The 8,952-nt window shown below is 43.7% G+C and overlaps 1 pseudogene; it reads right to left on the bottom strand.

Moving 5' to 3' along the window:
* Positions 1–1,462: 1,462 nt before the first annotated feature.
* LOC102853317 overlaps positions 1,463–8,952 on the bottom strand; it is a 45,572-nt pseudogene continuing 38,082 nt past the window's right edge.

Here is an 8,952-nt window from a genome sequence, read left to right as displayed (position 1 = left end):
ACTTTCTTCAAGACATAGTGTCCCCATTGCTTCTAGTGGGAAAGGATTTGTGCAGTCAACCCAAAAACAGGCAGCGCAAATCTAGCAGCTGTTCCAAGCGAGAGAGTAATCCAGTACAATTTAACAGCCTTTGCCCGCTGGAGGGTCAGCTACCAGCAGGTTTGGATTCGATGGCATTGAGTCAGTCAGTCATAACCATGTGGAAGATGAACAATGACTAAAGATGGGGCGGGGGGAAGAAGGTGTAAGAAGTCATGCCACCAACACTAACCACACCAAGGGCTGCCAGAAAGAATAAATCTGTTTTGGAAGGAGTGCAGCCAGAATAGAACGCTCCTTAGAAGCAAGGTGAGTGGGAAAACTTGGTTTGACATCCTTGCAGCATGTTGCCAGGAGGGGCTAGTCCTTGAAAAAGGACCTCCGGTTTGTAAAAGTAGAGTGTCAAGAAAGGAGAGGAAGATCCCCAATAAAATGGACTGACATAGCCACTGAATGCAACAGTAGGCTTCACTGAGCACAACAAGGATTGTGGGGACGGCGCAGGACCGGGCAGGGTTTCATGCTGTTGGACAGCTGACAGCGCTTCATCATTCTGTTGTACATTGGGTTGCTATGAGTCGGAGCAGCCTCCACCGCACCTAACACCTGAAAACAAAACCTCTCACAAACTATTTTTAAACATTAACTTTGAACAGCAACCACTGCCATCGCTGTACTCTCTACTGAAGAGCCTTGGAGACAGTGCTCTGGGTTCGGTTTTGGACTTTGCTTTTTAGAGACAGATATTCTTTCACACTAAAATAGCAGGAATGGAATTGAGGTTGCAGAGGAGCCCCAGAGCCAGCAGCTGCAGAACGCGTTTGGGTTTGGGGGGGGTTTTTGGTTTTTTGTTTTCGTTTTGTTAATCTTGAAAACTAATGGCAACCTACACACGGCCCATTTCTCACTGACACCTACTTCATTTCCCCCCAAACTGCCTCGGTGCTTGTTTTGTTAGGTCTAGTTCTACGGTGGCGGGAAGAAGGGGTGCTCAGGAAACTTTCTACAGTAAAAAGGCGAGAACATTTCCTAACACTCTCCCTCTTGCATACAGACGCTGCCAGAAGAAAACAATAGCGAGCTTGCAGCAGACAAGCCCCTCGGTATCTCGAGCTCACCACCTCCTTTTTGCTTAGAGAGGATCCCAGTGCCGTCTCTGGGGGGCTTTCCCGCCCCCTGCCCGCTGGGGCTCCCTGACCCCCTCTGGCCCTCCCTGTTGCTCCAGGACCCCCAGACGCAGCCCTCGCGCCCCTGCCCTGTGCCTCCTAAACCCAGGACGCCGCAGGGAGCCGAGCCTAGAGGACGTTCCCCGAGGCTGCACGGGTGTGCGGTGGGCAGCCAGCGTCCTGTAGCCCCTCCGCACCCGCCATCCCATAGCCCCAGAGGCTCTAAAGGCACAGACTCCAGGCCGCCTCGGACCCTCTCAGGCCAGGAGGAGAGCCCCAAATCGCCATCCTTGCAATGCAAAGCCTCCGCTAATTAGTGCGGGCAGAATTACCCTCTGAGGCCCAAGCGTGAAGACGCAGAGGCGTCCTGGGTCCGCGGCCGGTCCCGGCCGCCCTTCTGCGCACCAAGCCCGCTGCTCTCCCGCCCGCGCGCGGTCCGCCCTCGCCAGCAGCGGCTGCTTCTCCCGCGGCGCTCGCCGCATTGGGCCTCCGCAGCCCGGGCTGGCGGAAATTGGGGGAGGGTGGCGTGGATCTGGGGCCACGGCGGCACGACTCGTATACCCCAGACCGGAGCCGGGAGGGCACGACGCCGCCCGGGACCGCGGGCTCCCGCTAGCCCGCGCGCAGCCCTTGGCGCCCAGCGCCGGTAGAGCTCGCGGAGGCTCCTCCTGCTCAGAAGCTGCAGCCACACACGCTGTGGCTGCGGCGCCCCAAATTCTCGGAGGACGGTGTAATGCGTCGAGAAGATGATGGGCTTCCCAACCCTGGAGACTGCAAAACATTTGTGCCCAGCCCCTACCTTTTGGGCCGGCGGGACACCGACCGAGCGCCCTCGCCGGGCATCCGGGACAGGAAAATCACTGTGGAGGGAGGGCCAGGGAAGGCGGCGGGTGGCTTCCGGACAAGGTAGGAGGATCGATTTGCATAGCCTAGAAGACACTCCCATCCAGCCCTAATTTGTTTGGAAAACTGCTGGTGCGAGAAAGTCAGGGGCGGCCCTGGTGCTCGAAGACCACTCAGTAGATGTTTCTTCCATCTAGACTGGCGGTTGGCAGAAGTCACCCGGGGCTTTGATGCACTAGGGACTGTGCGACAAGAGATGGGGCGAGCAGAGTGGTCCCGAATTCCCTGGCTCTTCCAAAACAAAATTCGCTAATGCTGTCCGTATTTTGGAAATGTTAGGGAGAAGAACTACTACTACTACTGTGCGATGTGAATTCCACCCACCCACCCGTTTTCTTTTTAAATTAATGCTAGTAGCCCTCCGTGGGGTGAAAATATTCATCGTGTCCACATCTTTGGATGATTCTGAGCAGTTTCTGAAATTTCTGTATTTTTCAAATAATCATTGTCTGGCACAGTGAATTAAGAGCTCAGCCTTTAGGCTCTTAGCCACATAATCACGTGCAATCAAATGATCTCAGAAACAACCACAGACTGGTCTAATTCAAAGCAAGTAGTGTGTCAGCACTGAAATACACTCCTTTATCTGTACTGGGTTTCTGGGTATTTGTCTTAATTGTAATAACAGCCTTGAGAGGTAGCTTTTTTTTTACCAATTTTACCAATCAAAAAGCTGAAATGATTCCAGTAAAGTGGAAAAACTAGAAAATTCCTCTCCTTTGCCCTTTCTATGGATTACCTTGGACATAACATAAAGCAATTTTGGCATTTTAGATGAGTCCTGAGACATCATGAAAGCCAAAGATATTTAAGAAAGTTACTTCTATGAGCTACTTTTTTTTTCCTTTGCTCTTTCAGTCTGTCCTGAGTTTATTATTGTCCTGTCTGGTTGTTTACCTACAAAATCATGTTTGTGCTCCCCCTCATCCTCTCTGACCTTCTCAGATTCTTCACACTTGCAAAAGTATGAGAGGCCATCCCAGGATTATGCCCTCTGCTGATCTTAGTAAATGTTGTGTGCTTCTTCAATTAAATAGCAATCCAAAAGATGACTATTTACCTTGTCACTACCGTAGAGCAGATTCCAACTCCGTTCTGCTAAACAAAACCAAACAAAAACCTCACTCACAGTGACCCGCGACCAGGTTTCCAAGGCTGTAAATCTTCGGTGGAAGAGATTGCTCATCTTCCCATCACGGTAATGCAGTGTCACCAGAGCACCCACTTTGTCTAAAACAACTTACTTCAACACAATGTCATCTTGTGTCATCTTTCTGTTTGTCATCTTGAAGTGAAAGCGTAACAACCTGTCTCCAAAGGTTTTTAGACTTGAAATAGATAATAATGTAGAGAAAGTAACATTGAAGATGTGAAACTATTAAATCAAAAAAAGTATAATCTAGGCTGTAAAAATAATATTAAGGAAATTTTATGAGCGAACTCTGGGGGCCTAGTGATAACGAGTTGTGTTGTCACCTCAAAGGCACTGGGTTAAAATCTACCAGCTGCCCTGTGGAGAAAGATAGGCAGTCTCCTCTGTGATTTACTGCCTCTGAAACTGCTGGAGGGTCAGCTGTGAGTCAGCTCCAAAGTCCTGACTCAACAGTTTTTAACCACAAGGATATTAACTGCCATTCATTGACCACCATGGGTCAGCTCCTTCATTCATCAAATGTATCCCTCTCATTCTGCCTACAGCCTTGTAGAAGTCAATAGACAAGGAGGGATTAAGGAATATCCCCAAGGTCATACCATTTGTGATTCAAAAGAAAATAGTGATGAAAATCAGTTTGCCTTTTTTCCAGGGTGTCTCACTGCAGTAAAAGAACTTAAAGGAATTTACTTGATTGGTGTAACTTAAAAAAAAAAAAAGCAGCAAAAAAAAAAGCAGCAGTATATGTTATTGTATAATACTTGACTGAAAATGATGTTAAATATCAGTTCTATGGAAGGTGACAAATAATTGAGTAAGGGGAATATAGAGTTTTAGCCCTCTGGGTCAGTGATTTTTTCATTTGTGATAAATTTTTTTTGCAGTATAAAAATTTTAGCTCAAGTACCTTGTAATGAGTCAGAGCTAAGTCATAGCTGACTCTCCAGCAGATTTAGAAACTCGGTAAATCACGTGGGAGGAGACTGCCCATCTTTCTCACACAGAGCAGCTTGTGTATCCAGACCACCAACCTTCACGTTGCCAGCACACACAGCTCCTTACCATTGGGCCACCAGAGCTCCCTAGCTGTCTTATAGAAGATTTATTCCAATAAGAAGAGAAAGAAGGGGTCAGAGAGTAGAAGACAGGTTTTTAAGACTTAAGGGCACTATTAGGGGGAGCTCTGGTGGCCTAGTGGCAAGGAGCTGCAACTACAATCCCAGAGGCTCATGGTTCGAATCCACCAGATGCTCTGCCGGGGAAGAAGGGGCTGTCTCCTCCTGTACCAGTCTGATGGGATTTGACGGTACACTCACACAAAAATAATAATAATAATAAAAGGGCACTATTAAGGCAGTGTACATAAAGAGCTGGCTCTGTTTACTTGGTTTTTCCATTATGGAAAGTATAATCTCTTTGAACTAGAATAGTACTGTTTTATAGTAATGTTGTGCAGTCTAATGTTGCATAGCAGAGAGTCGCAGTGCTGATCCAAAGGCAGTTATAATCCACCAGCTGCTCAGTGCAAAAAAGATGAGCAATTTCCTCCCACTGCCATTTGCAACCTCAGAAACCCAATGGAGAATTAGCTATGAGTTGGTTACTATTCAACAGCAATGACTGAGGAGGAAATTCTGAAACTGATCAAACATAAAATCAAGCATGTTGGATTAATAAGAACTGATGATGGGGATGCAAAAGTGAGACAGAAGATGAAAAAGGCTTTGGTGACAAATGAGGTCAGAGGTCACATGACACCATTTTAGAGAGCTGCACAATGACTAAGGATGGCAGAGGGACTAATGCCTTTGAGTTATGATACTGGAAAAGAGTCTTTTTTTTTTTCTTTTCTTTTCCCTGCCTCTTTTAAAACAAGCCCTCTGTAAGGACTATCCACTTAGCTTTGTATCCAAAGACGAAATTTGTAGGTGAAAGGAGTTAGCCTTCGTTACAGACTGGCTAATTTCAGGGTCGAAAATGTGGAACGCTTCACGAATTTGCGTGTCATCCTTGCGCAGGGGCCATGCTAATCTTCTCTGTACCGTTCCAATTTTAGTATATGTGCTGCCGAAGCGAGTACGGAAAAGAGTCTTGAACATACCAAGGACAGCCACTTGGAGAGGGCTAGGATTTTGAAGCTCCGTCTCACATACTTTGGGCATGTGGCCAGATGGGACAAGTCTTTACGGAAGGACATCACGCTTGGAAGAGTGAAGGGACAGTGCAGATGAGGAAGACCTCAGATGAGATGGATTGATATGGTAACTGGGGTAATGGGGTTAAGTGTGTCGGAGTCAGTGAGACTGGCTCAGGACAGGGTAGACTTCAGAGCTGTTGTACATAAAGTTGCTATGAGGCACAGGCAACTTGACGGCATATAACCACAACAACAACAATTTTTTTTCAAACTTTTTTAAAATTAATTTTTATGAAAGTTCACAGAGATTTAGGGTTTCCAATCATTCATTGTTGCACTTTTCTCCATACCTCCCCCTTCCCCCCAATTCACTCTTCTTGAAAAGAAATAAAAACTCATTGTTATGCAATCCCTCCTCCCCAAGTCCACTCCACTATGCAGCCTTCACTCTGGACTTCTGTAATAACAAGAATACCCATTCATACATCCCTTTTAAATAGTTCTCTCCCTCATCTGTTTCAATGCAATATACATCATTTCTCCCCTCCTTTTCTGTTGTCTCTCAACCCTGATGTCAGTCCCGTTTTACAACAGTGGCCCTATGCAATATTTGTCCTTTTGTGACTGAGATATTTCACTCAGCATAATGTCCTTCAGGGTCATCCATTTTGCATAATATTTCATGAGGTTTTTGTTTTTCAATACCGCATATTATTCCATTGTGTGAATATAGAAGATTTTCTCTATCCATTCGTTTGTTGATGGGCACTTGGGTTGTTTTAAGCTCTTTGCTATTGCTAACAAAGCTGCAATACACATGGGTGTGCATAACAATGACAATTTTTTAAAAAACTAATGACAGCTGTACACAAGGACCTCATCTGAAAGAGTTCACAAGAATAAAATTGACTACTTCTGCAGTAAGAGGCAATGGTGAAGCTCAACATCATCAGTCAAAACAAAGTCAATAATTGGTTGTGGGGCAGACTATGAATTGCACATATGCACATTCAAACTGAAACGGAAGAAAATTTAAACAGTCCATGAGAGCCAAAATTCAATTTTTATTATATTCCACATGTGGTGGTGGTGTTGTTGTTGTTGTTGTTGTTGTTATGTGCTGTTGAGTCGCCTGCAACTCATAGCAACCCTATGGACAACAGCCTTAAGCTCTGCCCTATCCTGTGCCAATCTCACCATCTCTGACACACCTACGCCCATTCCCCCAGTCACTGAATCAAAATTCATCTCATCAAGGGTCTTCCTCTCTGCAATCCCCAGAGGTACGTGGTTCGAATCCACCAGATGCTCTGCTGGAGAAAGAGGGGCAACCTCCTCCTGTACCAGTCAGATCCGATTTGACTGTACACACACAAAAATAATTAAATAAAATTTAAAAAAGAAGAGATTGTGGTACCACAGATATTGTTGCTTATGTCAGATGTACCCTGTGTGAAAGCAGAGAAAACCAAAAGAAAGTCTGTGTTTTATTGACCATACAAAGGCATTTGACTATGTGGATTATACTATACTGTGACTAACATTGAGAACACTGAGAATCCAAGAACACTTAATTGTGCTCATAAGAAATCTAGACAAACAAGTCGCTGTGTGAAGAAACCAAAGAACATAGCCTGGTTTAAAATTAAGAAAGTTGTACCTCAGGCTTGTATTCTTTCTCCATACCTACACAGCCTGTCCACAGAGCTCGTAAACATAAAGAATTAAACTGAAAGTAAGAAGTGATGGAAAATGAGAGCAGAATGAAAGATTTCAAAGCACAGTTTGAGAAGATAAGGTCAAGCATTATAATATATGAAATGTGCAAAAATATGTAGTTAAAAAATCAGAAGGAAGAACATGCTTGGCATTTTGTAATCTAAAAGAATTGAAGACAAAATCTAAGGTGCATTGCTGAAAGATTTGGAAGCAGGAGTGGCATCCACTTCCTAAACAACATTCCTCTGGAAACCCTATGAACTTTGAAAAATGCTGATAGTTATAGAAAGGCTTCAAGTGGTTTTGGGTTGTTTTTTGTTTTGGATGGGTGTGTTTTTTTTTATAGGGTCGGTTTAAGACGTGCTCAACTCAACGGCAATCAACAACTGAAAGATTCTATGGGTAAAATATTGAAAGATACAAAAGGCTTAAAAAAAAAAAAGATGAAAGGAATACACAGAGGAACTGTACCAAAAAGAATTTATCTACAATGAACAGTTTTAAGAAGTAGCACATGATCAAGAACCTATGGTCCCACAGGAGAAAATCTCAGCCGTTCTGAAGGCACTGACAAAAAACAAGGCTTTGATCTTCACCCTGAAACCCACAACGTCCCTTTTCAGTAGGAAGTAGCTAAGAGAATACGCCGTCCCCTTTTCCTTATGACTCAGGGTGAAGTCTCTCTCAGGGAGGAGTGATAGGGAATGGCAAAGGATACACTGACAAAGAAGATTAATCAGAACTGGCTTTGACAAGCACTGTGGCATCTGGACAAGAACAAACTGGGAGGAGGGTAGAGAGAATAGTGCAACAATGAATGAGTGGAAGCCCAAAATCTCTGTAAATGTTTATGAAAATTAATAAAATATAATTATAGAAAAAAAAACAAGGCTTTGATAAAAAAAATAAGCTTTTATGAATTGAAGGAATATCAGTTGAGGTGCTTCAGCAAATAGATGTAGCCCTAAACTTGTTCACTAGTCCATGCCAAGAAATTTGGAAGACCAGGCCAATTGACTAGAAGAGATTCATAATTATTAAATAATATCATTGACATCAAATACAAATATAATTTTGCTGATGATATTAAAAAATGGCTGGAGCAGTTCATATACAGGAAATGGAGAGATTCTAGTGGAATTCACAAAAGAGCATAAGACAAGGGAATATTATGGATGACATGGATATTGGCTGAAAGTGAGAATACCAGATATGTGTTTACTCTATTTTCTTGATGATGGAAAAGTGTTAAATTGTGTAGATAATAATACATTATGGATAACATTGAGGATAACAGGAATTCTAGAACACTTAATTATGCTCATGGGAAACTCATACAATGGACCAACAAGTAATGGTTCAAACAGAACAAGGGGATACTACATGATTTAAAATAAGGAAAGGTGTGTGTCAGGGTTGGTTCCTTTCTCCGTATTCAATCTGTATGCTAAGCAAATAATCTAAGAAACTGGATGACATGGAGAAGAATATGGTAGTGGGATTGAAGCAAGTCTCTTTAACAGTCTATATTAGGCAGATCACACAACCTTGCTTGATGAAAATGAAGAAAACTAAGTATTTATGAAGAAGCACAAACTCTAGAGCCCTCAGTAAGGGCTACCCTTCAACATAAAAAAGACAAAATATTCCCACAACTGAACCAACACTGAGATCATGATAAATGGGGGAAAGATTGACATTGTCAATAATTTCCTTTTACTTGAGGGATGAGTGGGAAGAGAATGGATGGAAAATGAACACTGTACTGGAATGGGTGAAAGGAAGGACAATCTGAAAGGAATGGAAATCATGTGTGCAACAATACAAGGGGAATT

The sequence above is a fragment of the Elephantulus edwardii genome, unplaced genomic scaffold, assembly GCF_000299155.1.
Source record: "Elephantulus edwardii isolate Elephantulus edwardi_28Jun2011 unplaced genomic scaffold, EleEdw1.0 scaffold00356, whole genome shotgun sequence".
NCBI classification, from domain to species: Eukaryota; Metazoa; Chordata; class Mammalia; order Macroscelidea; family Macroscelididae; genus Elephantulus; species Elephantulus edwardii.
This window is presented reverse-complemented; position numbering and strand designations above follow the sequence as displayed.